This window comes from Coregonus lavaretus (genome assembly GCF_964263955.1).
Source record: "Coregonus lavaretus genome assembly, chromosome: 4".
Classification (NCBI taxonomy): Eukaryota; Metazoa; Chordata; class Actinopteri; order Salmoniformes; family Salmonidae; genus Coregonus; species Coregonus lavaretus.
In genome coordinates this window covers 31,636,311-31,654,926 of record NC_139991.1, presented here as the reverse complement: position 1 = coordinate 31,654,926, position 18,616 = coordinate 31,636,311, and positions in this window count along the sequence as shown.

The window sequence follows — 18,616 nt, the reverse complement described above, 5'->3', positions numbered from 1 at the left end:
AGAATCTGAGTATTTTCTGCGCCCTGGAGACTATGTGATGGCAAAGACTACAGAAGAAAGAGCTGGAAAGACCTTATGTGGAGGGGCCCATACCAGGTGTTGTTGGCTACCTCAATGATGGTAAAAGTGGGAGAGACCGATACTTAGATCCATGTTTCCCACTATAGGAGTGTTCCAACCCCAGGAGAGGAAGACGGCCCCCCATTGGGTAGCATTGTTGTCTTTTGTGTTTGTCTGTGCTTGTGTGTCTTTGCAGCAGTAACTCCGAGCTTTCCTATGGGTAGGCTGGTAGAAGGACACTCTTCGCAGACCGATGTCGATAGATTGAGAGGGACTCTGGCTGATCCGGAGACCCTAGTGATGGAAGAAGGTTAACAGATAAAGTGACCATACATCGTCGTCCAGGTTACACCAACGGCGGTACAGATAGAGGGGAGCGTGACCTGGTATCATCTAAACCATTGTACCAGAGTGAGGGAACCGATGACTGAGAGATGAGAGAGCTGAGGATGCTGGCGAGAATCAGATGGGTCAGGATGGCAATTACTGATGAGCTACGTGTTCTTGCTGATTCCCTCAGTGGAGGGGCAGATCTTCAAGACCTTCAAGACCTTCTAGATCTTCGAGATATTCCAGACATTCAAGATGCACCAGATATCCCCATCATTGATTTCTCTGCACTTGACTAGTTCCCTGATAATAAGGGGAATGGGGTACTGATAATAGTAAAGAGCAGAAGAACAAGACATAGAAGGGATATAGACAGGATTAAAATGTATATTCTTGCACAGGCAGGAAGGGATCACTAAAATGCAGGAAGGGATCACTATTAAAATACAAGGGTTAAATTATTATTGGTGTGGGAGGAACCAGCACAAAGAGTATGGGGAAGTCACATGGGGTAGTGTGACCTTAAGATAGTGAAAGAAAGAGACAGGTGAATCATAGACATAAGGAGAACAGCCCAAGACTTAGATAAACAATTTGATGTAGTATTTAGTGTTAGATTTCCAGGGTGAAGTGTTTTTGGAGTAGTTATTCCTTGGGAAAGTGCACTAAACCCTGTACATGTTAGAGCCATACCAAATAGAGAAGAAAGGGAATTGAAGGTGCCGTTAAACAATGATTGGTATAGATGAGTACAATATATTACATTAAAATTAAATAAAGAAAATAGTCTAATATGCACCACATCTCCGTTTTAGATAATTAACAGTAGTTCAACATCTCCACAGTTACTAGGACTGTGCTATGATTCAACCACAACTTTTGTCATATAAGGAACTCGGAAAGACCATATTGGTAAACTAGTAGTGATCATGACCGAATTACAGACCAGGCACACAGGCCCCATTGATTTTGTTAATCACTCTCACTCAGATATCATAGTACCATGTCATAAGTCAAAATGTGTAGAATTGCAGGAAATTTGCTTTTAAAACTGCAAAAATGTCTCCCCACCCCATGGAAAAATGTGTGGAATTGCAAGAAATTAGCTGTAAAACTGCAGCAAAAACAAGTTCTGTAAAGCAAACGTACACTACATGACCAAAAGTATGTGGACACCTGCTCATCGAACATCTAATTCCAAAATCATGGCATTCATATGGAATTGGTCCCCCCTTCGCTGCATCTAGCCTCAACTCTTCTGGGAAGGCTTTCCACTAGATGTTGGAACATTGCTGCGAGGACTTGCTTCCATTCAGCCACAAGAGCATTAGTGAGGTAAGGCACTGATGTTGGGTGATTAGGCCTGGCTTGCAGTTGGCATTCCAATTCATCCCAAAGGTGTTCGATGGGGATGAGGTCAGGGCTCTGTGCAAGCCAGTCAAGTTCTTCCACACCAATCTCAACAAACCATTTCTGTATGGAGCTCGCTTTGTGCACGGGGGCATTGTCATGCTGAAACAGGAAAGGGCCTTCCCCAAACTGTTGCCACAAAGTTGGAAGCACAGAATCGTCTAAAGCGTTAAGATTTCCCTTCACTGGAACTAAGGGGCCTAGCCCGAACCATGAAAAACAGCCCCAGACCATTATTCCTCCTCCACCAAACTTTACAGTTGGCACAATGCATTCGGGCAGGTAGCGTTCACCTAGCATCCACCAAACCCAGATTTGTCCATCAGGCTGCCAGATGGTGAAGCGTGATTCATTACTCCAGAGAACAGTTTCCACTCCAGCCGACGCTTGGCATTGCGCATGGTAATCTTAGGCTTGTGTGCGGCTGCTCAGCCATGGAAACCCATTTCATGAAGCTCCCGATGAACAGTTATTGTGCTGACGTTGCTTCCAGAGGCAGTTTGGAACTCGGTAATGAGTGTTGCAACCGAGCACAGATTATTTTTACGCGCTACATGCTTGGAGGTTAATTTGGAGGTTAATTTAGAGGAAAACCTTTTAGACTTGTATCCAATACCTGACTGGGCTCTGGGTCCTCATCAGGATGGGTCTAACAATGAGGAAGATATATTGGTTTAAAATATACATGTAAAGGTAACCACATGTGGCAAGGCTAAGAATAAGTAAATGCACAGGCTTACATTCATTTTGTACTGTTGGGACTTTGTTGGAAGTCCCAAAGGGGGGAATATATATAAATATTTTATGTATCATTAAGGCAAAATGTTGGGAAATGTCAAAGGTAAAATATAGTAAACATGATTGACATTTTATAATCCAGATGCATGCCTAAATAAGGAATATAATCAATGCAGTGTGTAACCGTGCTTTAATGAATGTATGTATATTATTTTTTAAGAAAGTGTCTGAGCCACGCCACCAATATAATGAGATAAGGGAAAGAGGCCTCATATGGAAAAGCGCCCATGGCCTTTTGGAGTAAACCACATGTGACATCTGGACGTTGAAAGATATGGGTAGAGTGGCACTAAAATAAGTTAATCATTTGCCCTAAGGGGAGTAACTGTATATGCTATGTAAGCATGATTGTGCACTTGTATTTGTATAAAAGGAGATCTTTGAGCCAAGGAGAGCTAGGTGTTCCATGGAGCAGCTCGGCTTTGTTACGCAATAATAAAGTCTAATTTTTGGATTCACAAGCTCCAGTTTCTTGAGAGATATTTTTGAGTTGACTACTTTCGAGTCAAATATTTCTACGACAACACCTTTTGCTAGTGCCCTGCTCAGAAAGTCAAAGCTTTCCACTTCATACTCCCATAATTTCCCCAGCCGCAATGCACTTTCCTTTTGTTTTTATGATACACAATACATCAACACCATACCACTCCAGGTAACTCTGGCCGACTCCACCTTTCCCAATGCGTCATCCACCATCTGCGCAACAGCAATTGGGTCTCCCAAAAATGCATCCTTGTCCATGAATCGAACTCGAACAAGGAATGAGGCAACATACCACTGGGCACAGATGTCATTTCAACATTTAGTTTTGATTTACATTTGGTTGAGTTGTCAGCTAAAGTGAATTCAACGTGAAAAAAAAAATGTACCACGGTACTGGATTTAGGTTAAAAGTTGGGTGAAAATAAGACTAAATTCCCTTACGTTGAGGAATTTTTGCAAATCCAATCAGTTTGAACTTTTTTGTTCAAATGACGTGGAGACAACATTGATGCAACCAGTTCTTTGCCAGTGGGATTGGACCGAGGCTGATCTTAATTTGCAACTTTATCCATTTTTTCTCAATTTTCCAGTCACAGACTTCAACTCACTTCCATCAACTTTACTGAACGTGCCAAAAGACTCAAACATCAGCTCCGCTTCCGCCATTAGCTCCCATCAGAGGCTGTCTGCCACCATTACACTTTTGATTTGATTAGATTTTTGCCTTTTCAGCTCTAACCATAAACAAACCTGACTTTGCATAAAAAGACGAGTAAGCATACGTCAACTGGTGATGCGAGTGTGACGTGCACGAGATCTGGGATTTTTTTCTCTCATTATTCCATCCATCCATTCATCCATTCATTCATTGGTAGCAGTGCATCACAGAAGCAGATCATCATCATCGGTGCATCGATCATCATCATCAGTGCATCGATCATCATTTCCGGTTGAGGAACGACTGCTTGTTGTTTGTTCTCTGTTCGTGACTTTGATTTTAAGCTGATTTAAAGGTGCTATTTTCTCTGAAGTTTTAAAGCCATTCTAGTTTTATTATTTCACTATCTTATATCAGTTTATAAACTTTTAAACTTTTAGGCTACGCTACCCTCGTTCCTGTATCCTGATCTACATGTGAACGCCTTACGCACCTCCCAAATAGACCTACCAGTAGGCTACAGGTTATGGCCCTATTTACCCAGCTAACAATTCTAGGGAGAGAGAATGTTTTTGTAATGTTAACCGTAGTGTTCACCAGATGTTTGAGAGTCCAGTTTTCCGTTAGTTAGGGGAACATCCTATGTAAGTTAGCAAAAACCTCCTGAGAACCTATTTAGCATGTTTTATATATAGTTAAGGTTTATTTTGAATTGTACACATTTCCAGCTAAAAGCTAAATTGCAGCATACAAAGGCCTATGTAAGTAAGTAAATAAAGAAATGTCTGAGGTAGACATTTTTTATTTTTGGGGGGTGTTAGATATAGGAGAACATTCCCTGAATTTCAAACAGAACTTACCCAGAACGTGTTTGCCATGTTCTCAGAATATCCAATATTAACGTTCTAGACACATTTCATTGGAACGTTGCAAGAACATTCCTGTGTCCAGTTTTCTGAGTCTTAGGAGAATATTTCATCCACACGATTACATTGTGCATGTTCATAGTAATTATTATTCAGCATGTCCTCACCTGGGATTTGAACTCACAATCTCTCGGTTCACAGCATTCCGATCTTTCTACAATGCTACCATATCTGTGCCAGTTATCAGTTAATCTGACTGTTCTCTCATTCTTGATTTGATTTACTTATTTCAGCAATTTTAGGGCTTTCTGTATAGTGGTCTAATGTTGGTTCAGCATTTTACCCTGTTTTAATTTTACTCCTGAATCACTATGTTCAATAAAATAGTTTTTCTTGAGTGTACTTTTAACAGAGCTGAGACTTACTTCAAAGTGCATTTCAAGAAGATGATGGAAATATGCTCAGCTTTATAGAATTAATAAATACTGATCATTATTGAGAGGTACTGGAAATGTGGTCATAATTTGTGCTCAAGCGGTAATCCTACAGATTCCCATCTTTCAATGAGAAACATATTAGACCAGTTATATCATTCAACATTCTGTTTTCAGTCAGTACCCTGTGTAACCAGGGCCATAGCTACATATGAGGACACCGAGGTCTGGACCTCGGTAATCTTTTTAAATAATAAAAAAATATATACAGTACCAGTCAAAAGTTTGGACTCACCTACTCATTCAAGGGTTTTTCTTTATTTTTACTATTTTCTACATTGTAGAATAATAGTGAAGAAATCAAAACTATGAAATAACACATTTGGAATCATTTAGTAACCCAAAAAGTTTTTAAAAGTAGCCACCCTTTGCCTTGATGACAGCTTTACACACTCTTGGCATTCTCTCAACCAGCTTCATGAGGAATGCTTTTCCAACAGTCTTGAAGGAGATCCCACATATGCTGAGCACTTGTTGGCTGCTTTTCCTTCACTCTGCGGTCCAACTCATCCCAAACCATCTCAATTGGGTTGAGGTCGGGTGATTGTGGAATCCAGGTCATCTGATGCAACAATCCATCACTCTTCTTCTTGGTCAAATAGCCTGGAGGTGTGTTTTGGGTCATTGTCCTGTTGAAAAACAAATGATAGTCCCACTAAGCGCAAACCAGATGGGATGGCATATCGCTGCACAATGCTGTGGTAGCCATGCTGGTTAAGTGTGCCTTGAATTCTAAATAAATCACTGACAGTGTCACCAGCAAAGCACCCCCACACCATCACACCTCCTCCTCCATGCTTCATGGTGGGAACCAAACATGTGAAGATCATCCGTTCACCTACTCTGCGTCTCACAAAGACACGGCGGTTGTAACCAAAAATCTCAAATTTGGACTCATCAGACCAAAGGACAGATTTCCACCGGTCTAATCAAAACAAATCAAAACAATGTTTGCCACATGCGCCAAATACAACAGGTGTAGACATTACAGTGAAATGCTTACTTACAAGCCCTTAACAAACAATGCAAAGTAAAACAAATAAAAAAAGTGTTAAGCAAACAAAATTAACGCAAATAACTAAAGAGCAGCAGTAAAATAAAATAACAGTAGGGAGGCTATATACAGGGGGGTACCGGTGCAGAGTCAATGTGCAGGGGCACCGGCTAGTCGAGGTAATTGAAGTAATATGTACATGTGGGGAGAGTTAAAGTGACTATGCATAAATAATAAACAGAGTAAAAAGCAGAGTAAAAAAGGGGGACGGGGTGGAGGTGGGGGGGCAGCGCAAATTGTCCGGGTAGCCATGATTAGCTGTTCAGGAGTCTTATGGCTTGGGGGTAGAAGCTGTTGAGAAGCCTTTTGGACCTAGACTTGGTGCTCTGGTACCGCTTGCCGTGCGGTAGCAGAGAGAACAGTCTATGACTAGGGTGGCTGGAGTCTTTTACAATTTTGAGGGCCTTCCTTTGACTCCGCCTGGTATAGAGGTCCTGGATGGCAGGAAGTTTGGCCCCAGTGATGTACTGGGCCGTATGCACTAACCTCTGTAGTGCCTTGCAGTCGGAGGCCGAGCAGTTGCCATACCAGGCGGTGATGCAACAAGTCAGGATGCTCACGATGGTGCAGCTGTATAACTTTTAGAGGATCTGAGGACCCATGCCAAATGTTTTCAGTCTCCTGAGGGGGAATAGGCTTTGTCGTGCCCTCTTCACGACTGTCTTGGTGTGTTTGGACCATGATAGTTCGTTGGTGATGTGGACACCAAGGAACTTGAAGCTCTCAACCTATTCCACTACAGCGCCGTCGATGAGAATGGGGGCGTGCACAGTCCTCTTTTTTTCCTGTAGTCCACAATCATCTCCTTTGTCTTGATCACGTTGAGGGAGAGGTTGTTATCCTGGCACCACACGGCCAGGTCTCTGACCTCCTCCCTATAGGCTGTCTCATCGTTGTCGGTGATCAGGCCTACCACTGTTGTGTCGTCGGCAAACTTAATGAAGGTGTTGGAGTCATGCCTGGCCATGCAGTCATGGGTGAACAGGGAGTACAGGAGGGGACTGAGCACGCACCCCTGAGGTTCCCCCGTGTTGAGGATCAGCGTGGCAGATGTGTTGTTACCTACCCTTACCACCTGGGGGCGGCCCGTCAGGAAGTCCAGGATCCAGTTGCAGAGGGAGGTGTTTAGTCCCAGGATCGTTAGCTTAGTGATGAGCTTTGAGGGCACTATGGTGTTGAATGCTGAGCTGTAGTCAATGAATAGCATTCTCACGTAGGTCTTCCACTTGTCCAGGTGGGAAAGGGCAGTGTTGAGTGCAATAGAGATTGCATCATCTGTGGATCTGTTGGGGTGGTATGCAAATTGGAGTGGGTCTAGGGTTTCTGGGATAATGGTGTTGATGTAAGCCATGACCAGCCTTTCAAAGCACTTTATGGCTACAGACACGAGTGCTACGGGTCGGTAGTCATTTAGGCAGGTTATCTTAATGTCCTTGGGCACGGGGACTATGGTGGTCTGCTTGAAACATGTTGGTATTACAGACTCAGTCAGGGACATGTTGGTCAGCACATGCTCGGAGTACACGTCCTGGTAATCCGTCTGGCCCTGCGGCCTTGTGAATATTGACCTGCTTAAAAGTCTTACTCACATCGGCTATGGAGAGCGTGATCACATAGTCATCCGGATCAGCTGGTGCTCTCATGCATGCTTCAGTGTTGCTTGCCTCGAAGTGAGCATAGAAGTGATTTAGCTCGTCTGGTAGGCTTATGTCACTGGGCAGCTCGCGGCTGTGCTTCCTTTTGTAGTCTGTAATACTTTTCAAGCCCTGCCACATCCGACGAGAGTCAGAGCCGGTGTAGTACGATTCAATCTTAGTCCTGTATATACTCTTTGCCTATTTGATGGTTTGTCGGAGGGCATAACGGGATTTCTTATAAGCGTCCGGTTTAGAGTCCCGCTCCTTGAAAGCGGCAGCTCTAGCCTTTAGCTCAGTGTGGATGTTGCCTGTAATCCATGGCTTCTGGTTGGGGTATGTACGTACGGTCACTGTGGGGACCACGTCATCGATGCACTTATTGATGAAGCCAGTGATTGATGTGGCGTACTCCTCAATGCTATCTGAAGAATCCCGGAACATATTCCAGTCTGTGCTAGCAAAACAGTGCTGTAGCTTAGCATCTGCGTCATCTGACCACTTTTTTATTAACGTTAAAGAAGGATTACTTTATACTATTCCAGGTATTCCTTAAAGAGGTAGGGTTTCAAGTGTCTCTGGAAGGTGGTCAGTGACTCCGCTGTCCTGGCGTCGTGGGGGAGCTTGTTCAACCATTGGGGTGCCAGAGCAGCAAATAGCTTTGACTGGGCTGAGTGGGAACTGTGCTTCTGTAGAGGTAAGGGAGCTAGCAGGCCAGAGGTGGATGAACGTAGTGCCCTCGTCTGAGTGTAGGGTCTGATCAGAGCCTGAAGGTAAGGAGGTGCCGTTCCCCTCACAGCTCCGTAGGCAAGCACCATGGTCTTGTAGTAGATGCGAGCCTCAACTGGAAGCCAGTGGAGTGTGCGGAGGAGCGGGGTGACATGAGAGAACTTGGGAAGGTCGAACACCAGACGGGCTGCGGTATTCTGGATAAGTTGTAGGGGTTTAATGGCACAGGCAGGGAGCCCAGCCAACAGCGAGTTGCAGTAATCCAGACGGGAGATGACAAGTTTCTGGATTAGGACCTGTGCCGCTTTCTGTGTAAGGTAGGGTCGTACTCTGCGAATGTTGTAGAGCATGAACCTGCAGGATCGGGTCACCACTTTGATGTTAGCAGAGAACGACAGAGTGTTGTCCAGGGTCACGCCAAGGCTCTTTGCACTCTGGGAGGAGGACACAATGGAGTTGTCAACCGTGATGGCGAGATCATGGAGCGGGCAGTCCTTCCCAGGGAGGAAGAGCAGCTCCTTCAGCTTGAGGTGGTGATCCGACATCCACACTGATATGTCTGCCAGACATGCAGAGATGCGATTCGCCACCTGGTTATCAGAAGGGGGAAAGGAGAAAATTAATTGTGAACCTTGAGACTTCCTTAGTATTAGATTTTTTGCACCAGCTGTTGTTTACAAATATACACAGACCGCCACCCCTTGTCTTACCGGAGTCACCCGTTCTATCCTGACGATGTAGCATACAGTGGGGAAAAAAAGTATTTAGTCAGCCACCAATTGTGCAAGTTCTCCCACTTAAAAAGATGAGAGAGGCCTGTAATTTTCATCATTGGTACACGTCAACTATGACAGACAAAATGAGAAAAAAAAAATCCAGAAAATCACATTGTAGGATTTTTAATGAATTTATTTGCAAATTATGGTGGAAAATAAGTATTTGGTCAATAACAAAAGTTTCTCAATACTTTGTTATATACCCTTTGTTGGCAATGACACAGGTCAAACGTTTTCTGTAAGTCTTCACAAGTTTTTCACACACTGTTGCTGGTATTTTGGCCCATTCCTCCATGCAGATCTCCTCTAGAGCAGTGATGTTTTGGGGCTGTCGCTGGGCAACACAGACTTTCAACTCCCTCCAAAGATTTTCTATGGGGTTGAGATCTGGAGACTGGCTAGGCCACTCCAGGACCTTGAAATGCTTCTTACGAAGCCACTCCTTCGTTGCCCGGGCGGTGTGTTTGGGATCATTGTCATGCTGAAAGACCCAGCCACGTTTCATCTTCAATGCCCTTGCTGATGGAAGGAGGTTTTCACTCAAAATCTCACGATACATGGCCCCATTCATTCTTACCTTTACACGGATCAGTCGTCCTGGTCCCTTTGCAGAAAAACAGCCCCAAAACATGATGTTTCCACCCCCATGCTTCACAGTAGGTATGGTGTTCTTTGGATGCAACTCAGCATTCTTTGTCCTCCAAACACGACGAGTTGAGTTTTTACCAAAAAGTTCTATTTTGGTTTCATCTGACCATATGACATTCTCCCAATCCTCTTCTGGATCATCCAAATGCACTCTAGCAAACTTCAGACAGGCCTGGACATGTACTGGCTTAAGCAGGGGGACACGTCTGGCACTGCAGGATTTGAGTCCCTGGCGGCGTAGTGTGTTACTGATGGTAGGCTTTGTTACTTTGGTCCCAGCTCTCTGCAGGTCATTCACTAGGTCCCCCCGTGTGGTTCTGGGATTTTTGCTCACCGTTCTTGTGATCATTTTGACCCCACGGGGTGAGATCTTGCGTGGAGCCCCAGATCGAGGGAGATTATCAGTGGTCTTGTATGTCTTCCATTTCCTAATAATTGCTCCCACAGTTGATTTATTCAAACCAAGCTGCTTACCTATTGCAGATTCAGTCTTCCCAGCTTGGTGCAGGTCTACAATTTTGTTTCTGGTGTCCTTTGACAGCTCTTTGGTCTTGGCCATAGTGGAGTTTAGAGTGTGACTGTTTGAGGTTGTGGACAGGTGTCTTTTATACTGATAACAAGTTCAAACAGGTGCCATTAATACAGGTAACGAGTGGAGGACAGAGGAGCCTCTTAAAGAAGAAGTTACAGGTCTGTGAGAGCCAGAAATCTTGCTTGTTTGTAGGTGACCAAATACTTATTTTCCACCATAATTTGCAAATAAATTCATAAAAAATCCTACAATGTGATTTTCTGGATTTTTTTTCCTCAATTTGTCTGTCATAGTTGACGTGTACCTATGATGAAAATTACAGGCCTCTCTCATCTTTTTAAGTGGGAGAACTTGCACAATTGGTGGCTGACTAAATACTTTTTTTCCCCACTGTATATCCCGCCAGCTGTATGTTATGAATGTCGTCATTCAGCCACGACTCTGTGAAACATAAGATATTACAGTTTTTAATGTCCCGTTGGTAGGATAACCGTAATGTTAGGTCGTCTACCTTATTGTCAAATTATTGAACATTGGCTAATAGGATTGATGGAAGAGGCAGTTTACTCGATCGCCGTCGGATCCTTACAAGGCACCTCGACCTACGTCCACGATATCTCTGTCTCTTTCTCATATGAATGACGGGGATTTGGGCCTCGTCGGGTGTCTGTAGGATATCCTTTGCGTCCGACTCGTTGAAGAAAAAATCTTCGTCCAATACGAGGTGAGTAATCGCTGTCCTGATATCCAGAAGCTATTTTTGGTCATAACAGACGGTGGCAGAAACATTATGTACAGAATAAATTACAAATAACGCCAAAAAACACACATAATAGCAGAATTGGTTAGAGGGCTGTAAAACGGCAGCCATCTTCTCCGGCACCATTGCTTGTGTTTCTTGGCCCAAACAGGTCTCTTCTTCTTATTGGTGTCCTTTAGTAGCGGATACAGCGTCTCCATGCTCTGTTGAGTCAGTTATGAGTTCTATTTGACATACCGGTAATGTATTTCTTCAATTATGTTCTCACCTGTAACAATGGGTCTATTTCTCTTATTATTGTTAGCTGTGGTCATGTCCAGGGCAAGATACATTACACAAGGCAAAGGAAAGGTCAGATTTAGCTGAAGAAATACACACATCAATATCTCAGCCTGCTTTTATTTCACAATGGAAATGAGGTGTATTTCTTTTAATTTAAGATGCACTCCAGGATCTTTAGCACAACAAATTCGTAACATATAAGAATAGCAAAAAAACTAAATATACAGTACCAGTCAAAAGTTTTGACACACCTACTCATTCAAGGGTTTTTCTTTATTTTTACTATTTTTTACATTGTGGAATAATAGTGAAGACATCAAAACTATGAAATAACACATATGGAATCATGTGTTAAACAAATCAAAATATATTTTATATTTGAGATTCTTCAAATAGCCACCCTTTGCCTTGATGACAGCTTTGCACACTGTTGGCATTCTCTCAACCAGCTTCACCTGGAATGCTTTTCCAGCAATCTTGAAGGGGGTTCCCACATTTGCTGAGCACTTGTTGGCTGCTTTTCCTTCACTCTGCCATCCGACTAATCCCAAACCATCTCAATTGTGTTGAAGTCGGGGGATTTTGGAGGCCAGGTCATCTGATGCAGCACTCCATCACTCTAATTATTGGTCAAATAGCCCTTACACAGCCTGGAGGTGTGTTGGGTCATTGTCCTGTTGAAAAACAAATGATAGTCCCACTAAGCGCAAACCAGATGGGATGGCGTATCGCTGCAGAATACTGTGGTAGCCATGCTGGTTAAGTGTGCCTTGAATTCTAAATAAATCACAGACAGTGTCACTAGCAAAGCACCCCCACACCATCTCCTCCATGCTTTACGGTGGGAACTATACATGCAGATATTTTTTACTTTTTTTATATTTAACCTTTTTATTACCTCAGCAAACCAGTTAAGAACAAATTCTTATTTACAATGACAGCCTACCCCAGCCAAACCCGGACAACGCTGGGCCAATTGTGCGCCGCCTTATGGGACTCCCAATCACGGCCAGATTGTGATACAGCCTGGAATCTAAACAGGGTCTGTAGTGACGCCTCTAGCACTGAGATGCAGTGCCTTAGACCACTGCGCCACTCAGGAGCCCAGATCATGCATTCACCCACACCGCGTCTCACAAAGACACGGCGGTTGGAACCAAAAATCTCAAATTTGGACTCCAGACCAAAGGACAAATTTCCACCTGTGTTTAGATTTGTTTAACACCTTTTTAGTTACTACATGATTCCATATGTGTTATTTCATAGTTTTGATGTGCTCACTATTTTTCTACAATGTAGAAAATAGTAAAAATTAAGAAAAACCATTGAATGAGTAGGTGTGTCCAAACTTTTGACTGGTACTGTATATTTTTAGAACTCAGTTGGGGTCTCAATTTACTGTTGAGAATTACAATAGTAGAATACACAATATGCAATTTCAAAACATGGATGTGCATCAGCAGATTCCTCTTGTTATATGTCAGTTATTAACCAGATTTCTATCCAACCTTTCTATGCTAGTAAAGTACATGTCGAATAGAAAAAATATAATGACAGGCCTGATGGAAACAGCAAATGTGTTGGTAAACGTTCCAAATGTTGACAAAACAAAATATGCTAGACCAGGTGGGATCTTCTTGTTTCGGTAAAATGAATTATGCGAAAAACGGCAGTGGAAACGCCTTTATCCACAAATATTGATATAATAACCATCATATTGAGGTAAACTTGGAGTCACGCGATGAATTTGTGGTCCTCCCACTACTACTTGCGAAAGCATGAGGTTTATTAGGCTACAGATGATATACTGTAAATTATGATGAATTTCACAGGGTGGTGAAAGTGCACATGATGAGCTTGATGCTCCCCACTGGGCACAGACGTCAGTTCAACGTCTAGTTTTGATTTAAATTTGGTTGACTTGTCAACTAATGTGAATTAAATGTGAAATCAACAAAAAATGTCATTGGATTTAGATCAAAAGTTGAGTGAAAAAAAATAAGACAATTCCCTTACGTTGATTACTTTTTGCAAATACAATCATTCCCCACGTTGATTCAAAGTCATCACATTGCATTTTTTGGTTGAAATGATGTGGAAACAAGGTTGATTTAAACCGTTTTTGCCTAGTGGGTCTTTTCCAATAAATATTGAGGGTCTTATTCTGGTGACATGATGATCGATGCATGGCTGCCGTTTGACAAATAAAAATAATCTTGCTCTTTTGTCCATAATAATCTCAGCATGTAGGTAGCCTACCTGAACTGTATCTGCAAACTGTTGGCTAGAGCGGACGTGCCAAGACCAGAGTGGGCACATTCGCTATATAACGCAAACATTTTTTGTGACAAAACGATCAGTAGAGTTGATTATGCGTTGGAAACCCATTTTACTTATATTACTTATTTGGTACATGAGAATTTAACTGCAAACGTTATTTTTATGTACACTACCTCATCACGCACAGTATTTAATCCGCAAGTCAATTTGATGGAAACACCTCTCTGGTGGGAAAATTAGCATATTGTTTTTATGCAGATTTGAGAATATTCGCATGAAGATCTGTCGCCAATTGTATGGAAACCTAGCTATTGACAGTCATTCAACATTTTAGACTGGTAAATTAGTCTAGTTAGTCTAGCCAGCTAGGATAACTCAATTTGATAGAACCAACATCTTTGCTTTCATTACCAAAAGAAACATGTGCTTGTGCTCAAAGGTCTTACATTGCTATACTACGTGCCTCACCAACACATCATATGGACAACAGGTAAACTAGTAGTAATCATGACCGAATTACAGACCAGGCACACAGGCCCCATTGATTTTGTTAATCACTCTCACTCAGATATCATAGTAACATGTCATAAATCAAAATGTGTAGAATTGCAGGAAATTTGCTTTTAAAACTGCAAAAATGTCTCCCCACCCCATGGAAAAATGTGTGGAATTGCAAGAAATTAGCTGTAAAACTGCAGCAAAAACAAGTTCTGTAAAGCAAACGTACACTACATGACCAAAAGTATGTGGACACCTGCTCATCGAACATCTAATTCCAAAATCATGGCATTCATATGGAATTGGTCCCCCCTTCGCTGCATCTAGCCTCAACTCTTCTGGGAAGGCTTTCCACTAGATGTTGGAACATTGCTGCGAGGACTTGCTTCCATTCAGCCACAAGAGCATTAGTGAGGTAAGGCACTGATGTTGGGTGATTAGGCCTGGCTTGCAGTTGGCATTCCAATTCATCCCAAAGGTGTTCGATGGGGATGAGGTCAGGGCTCTGTGCAAGCCAGTCAAGTTCTTCCACACCAATCTCAACAAACCATTTCTGTATGGAGCTCGCTTTGTGCACGGGGGCATTGTCATGCTGAAACAGGAAAGGGCCTTCCCCAAACTGTTGCCACAAAGTTGGAAGCACAGAATCGTCTAAAGCGTTAAGATTCCCCTTCACTGGAACTAAGGGGCCTACCATGAAAAACAGCCCCAGACCATTATTCCTCCTCCACCAAACTTTACAGTTGGCACAATGCATTCGGGCAGGTAGCGTTCACCTAGCATCCACCAAACCCAGATTTGTCCATCAGGCTGCCAGATGGTGAAGCGTGATTCATTACTCCAGAGAACAGTTTCCACTCCAGCCGACGCTTGGCATTGCGCATGGTAATCTTAGGCTTGTGTGCGGCTGCTCAGCCATGGAAACCCATTTCATGAAGCTCCCGATGAACAGTTCTTGTGCTGACGTTGCTTCCAGAGGCAGTTTGGAACTCAGTAATGAGTGTTGCAACCGAGCACAGATTATTTTTACGCGCTACATGCTTCAGCACTCGGCGGTCCCGTTCTGTGAGCTTGTGTGGCCTACCACTTCATGGCTGAGCCGTTGTTGCTCCTAGATGTTTCCACTTCACAATAACAGCACTTACTGTTGACCGGGGCAGCTCTAGCAGGGCAGAAATTTGACGAACTGACTAGTTGGAAAGGTGGCATCCTATGACGGTGCCACGTTGAAAGTCACTGAGCTCTTCAGTAAGGCCATTCTACTTCAAATGTTTGTCTATGGAGATTGCATGTCTGTGTGCTCGATTTTGTACACCTGTCAGCAACAGGTGTGGCTGAAATAGCCAAATCCACTAATTTGAAGTGGTGTCCACATACTACTTTATTTATTATTTGTTATTGTATTTTTTTGAATTTTACCCCCCCCCCCTTTTTTTTCTCCCCAATTTCATCATATCCAATTATGATCTTGTCTCATTATTGCAACTCCCCAACGGGTTCGGGAGAGGCGAAAGTCGAGTCATGCGTCCTCCGAAAGATGACCCCCCAAACCGCGCTCCTTAACACCCACCCGCTTAACCCGGAAGCCAGCCACACTAATGTGTCGGAGGAAACACCGTTCAACTGACGACCGAAGTCAACCTGCAGGCGCCCAGCCCGCCACAAGGGGTCACTAGAGCGCGATGAGCCAAGTAAAGCCCCCCCGGCCAAACCCTCCCCTAACCCGGACGACGCTGGGCCAATTGTGCGCCACCCTATGGGACTCCCAGTCACGGCCGGTTGTGACACAGCCTTGGATCGAACCCGTGTCTGTAGTCACGCCTCAAGCACTGCGCCACTCAGGAGGCCCTGTCCACATACTTTTGTATATATGGTGTATTTGTTTACCTTTTGTTAATAAAAGAAAATACAGATTTACATTTTTGTCATTTAGCAGACGCTCTTATCCAGAGCGACTTACAGTTAGTGAGTGCATTCATTTTCATACTGGCCCCCCGTGGGAAACGAACCCACAACCCTGGTGTTGCAAGTGCCATGCTCTACCAACTGAGCCACAGGGGATCCACAGGAGTAGATCCCCCGCACCCAAATTTTACTAACAGTGATAATATGTTGGAGCTCAATGCCCTTGGCCTGCAGCTGCTGCGCTCTCTCTCTCTCTCTCTCTCTCTCTCTCTCTCTCTCTCTCTCTCTCTCTCTGTCTCTCTCTCTGTCTCTCTCTCTTCTCTCTCTCTCTCTCTCTCTCTCTCTCTCTCTCCTCTCTCTCTGTCTCTCTCTCTCTCTCTCTCTCTCTCTCTCTCTCTCTCTCTCTCTCCTCTCTCTCTCTCTCTCTCTCTCTCTCTCTCCTCTCTCTCTCTCTCTCTCTCTCTCTCTCTCACACACACACACACTCTCTCTCTAAGTCCCTATCTCCACTCCCCTCATTCTCTCTGGTCCAGTCATTGGAGAGCAGTGCCTTCACATATCAGGCATTCCTTCTACTCCTGTGAGAGAGCTCTAGTCTAGCTGCCTGCCATGACTGCTCAGTCTTTCTGTCTCTAGGGGTTGTGAGTCTGCCATTGGCCCCTCAGAAGTGGTGAGCTTCAGAGATTACTACTCCTGATCCCACGTCTTGAATATATTTTTTAAAGATGATGTTAAAACTGTGAAATAAAGCGCTTCCAAAATAGGCATTAGGAAATACTGAACTGAGAGTAAGACTGAGAGTAAGATTTTGACTTGGATGTACTAAGACAAGAGAGACCCAACTCTAAATGAGTAACTCACTGACAAGCTACTGTCTTTTAACACTACAATACAAACATATGATATTATAAAATGTAATATTCTAATATTATTTTTACATAGGCCTACATTACCCCACTGTTTCTGTGTCACAAGTGTGTATACTGTACATGACTGGCAGTCGAGCATTCCTCTGGGTTTGTGGTTTGGATCAGTTGAACTCAGTTCCCAGTTCCACAGAGTTGATGACCGAGATGTTAGTGGATAAGTGAGAGAAGCCACCTAGCTAACAAGTCTAGGGAGAGGGAACATTTTTGTAATGTTAGCCATAATGTTCCCCTAATGTTTGAATGTCCAGTTTTCCGTTAGTTAGGGGAACATTAATCTATGTTAGCAAAAGCTTTCTCAGAACCTTTTTTGCATGTTTTGGCATTAGAGATAGGAGAACATTCCCTTAATGTCAAACAAAACTTACCCAGAACGTGGTTACCATGTTCTCAGAATATACAATATTAATGTTCTAGACACATTTCATGGATGGTTGCAAGAACATTCATGTGTCCAGTTTTCTGAAGGTTAGGAGAATATTCCATCAACATCCCACCAAACATACACAGAACATGGTTCTATGTTCTCAGAATATAAGATATTAATGTTCTAGACACGTTTCATGGAAACATTGCAAGAACATTCCTGTGTCTAGTTTTCTGAGGGTTAGGAGAATATCCCATTAACGTCCCACCAAACATACATAGAACATGTCAGTTATCAGTCAATTTGACTGTTCTCTCATCATTGATTTAATTCACTTATTTCAGCAATTTAAGGGCTTTCTGCATAGTTGCCTAATGTTGATGGGGAATATTAACCTGTTTTAATGATACTCCTGAATGACTATAATCAACAAAAGTATTTTTTGTGTGTACTTTTAACAGAGCTGAGATTTACTTTGAAGTGCATTCACCCTATTGCTTACAGCCTTACACCTATCAGATCTACAAAATAAAATTGTATTTGTCACGCTTCGTAAACAACATGTGTAGACTAACAGTGAAATGCTTACTTCCCAACAATGCAGAGAAAAAAAACGAGAAAAAAAGGAAAATAATAACACTAGGAATAAATGAGTAACGATAACTTGGCTATATAGACGGGGAACCAGTACTGAGCTGACGTGCAGGGGTACGAGGTAAGTGAGGTAGGTATGTACAAGTTGAAATCGGAAGTTTACATACACTTAGGTTGGAGTCATTAAAACTCGTTTTTCAACCACTCCACAAATTTCTTGTTAACAAACTATAGTTTTGGCAAGTCGGTTAGGACATCTACTTTTTGCATGACACAAGTAATTTTTCCAACAATTGTTTACAGACAGATTATTTCACTTATAATTCACTGTATCACAATTCCAGTGGGTCAGAAGTTTACATAAACTAAATTGACTGTGCCTTTAAACAGTTTGGAAAATTCCAGAAAATGATGTCATGGCTTTAGAAGCTTCTGATATGCTAATTGACATAATTTGAGTCAATTGGAAGTGTACCTGTGGATGTATTTCAAGGCCTACCTTCAAACTCAGTGCCTCTTTGCTTGACATCAT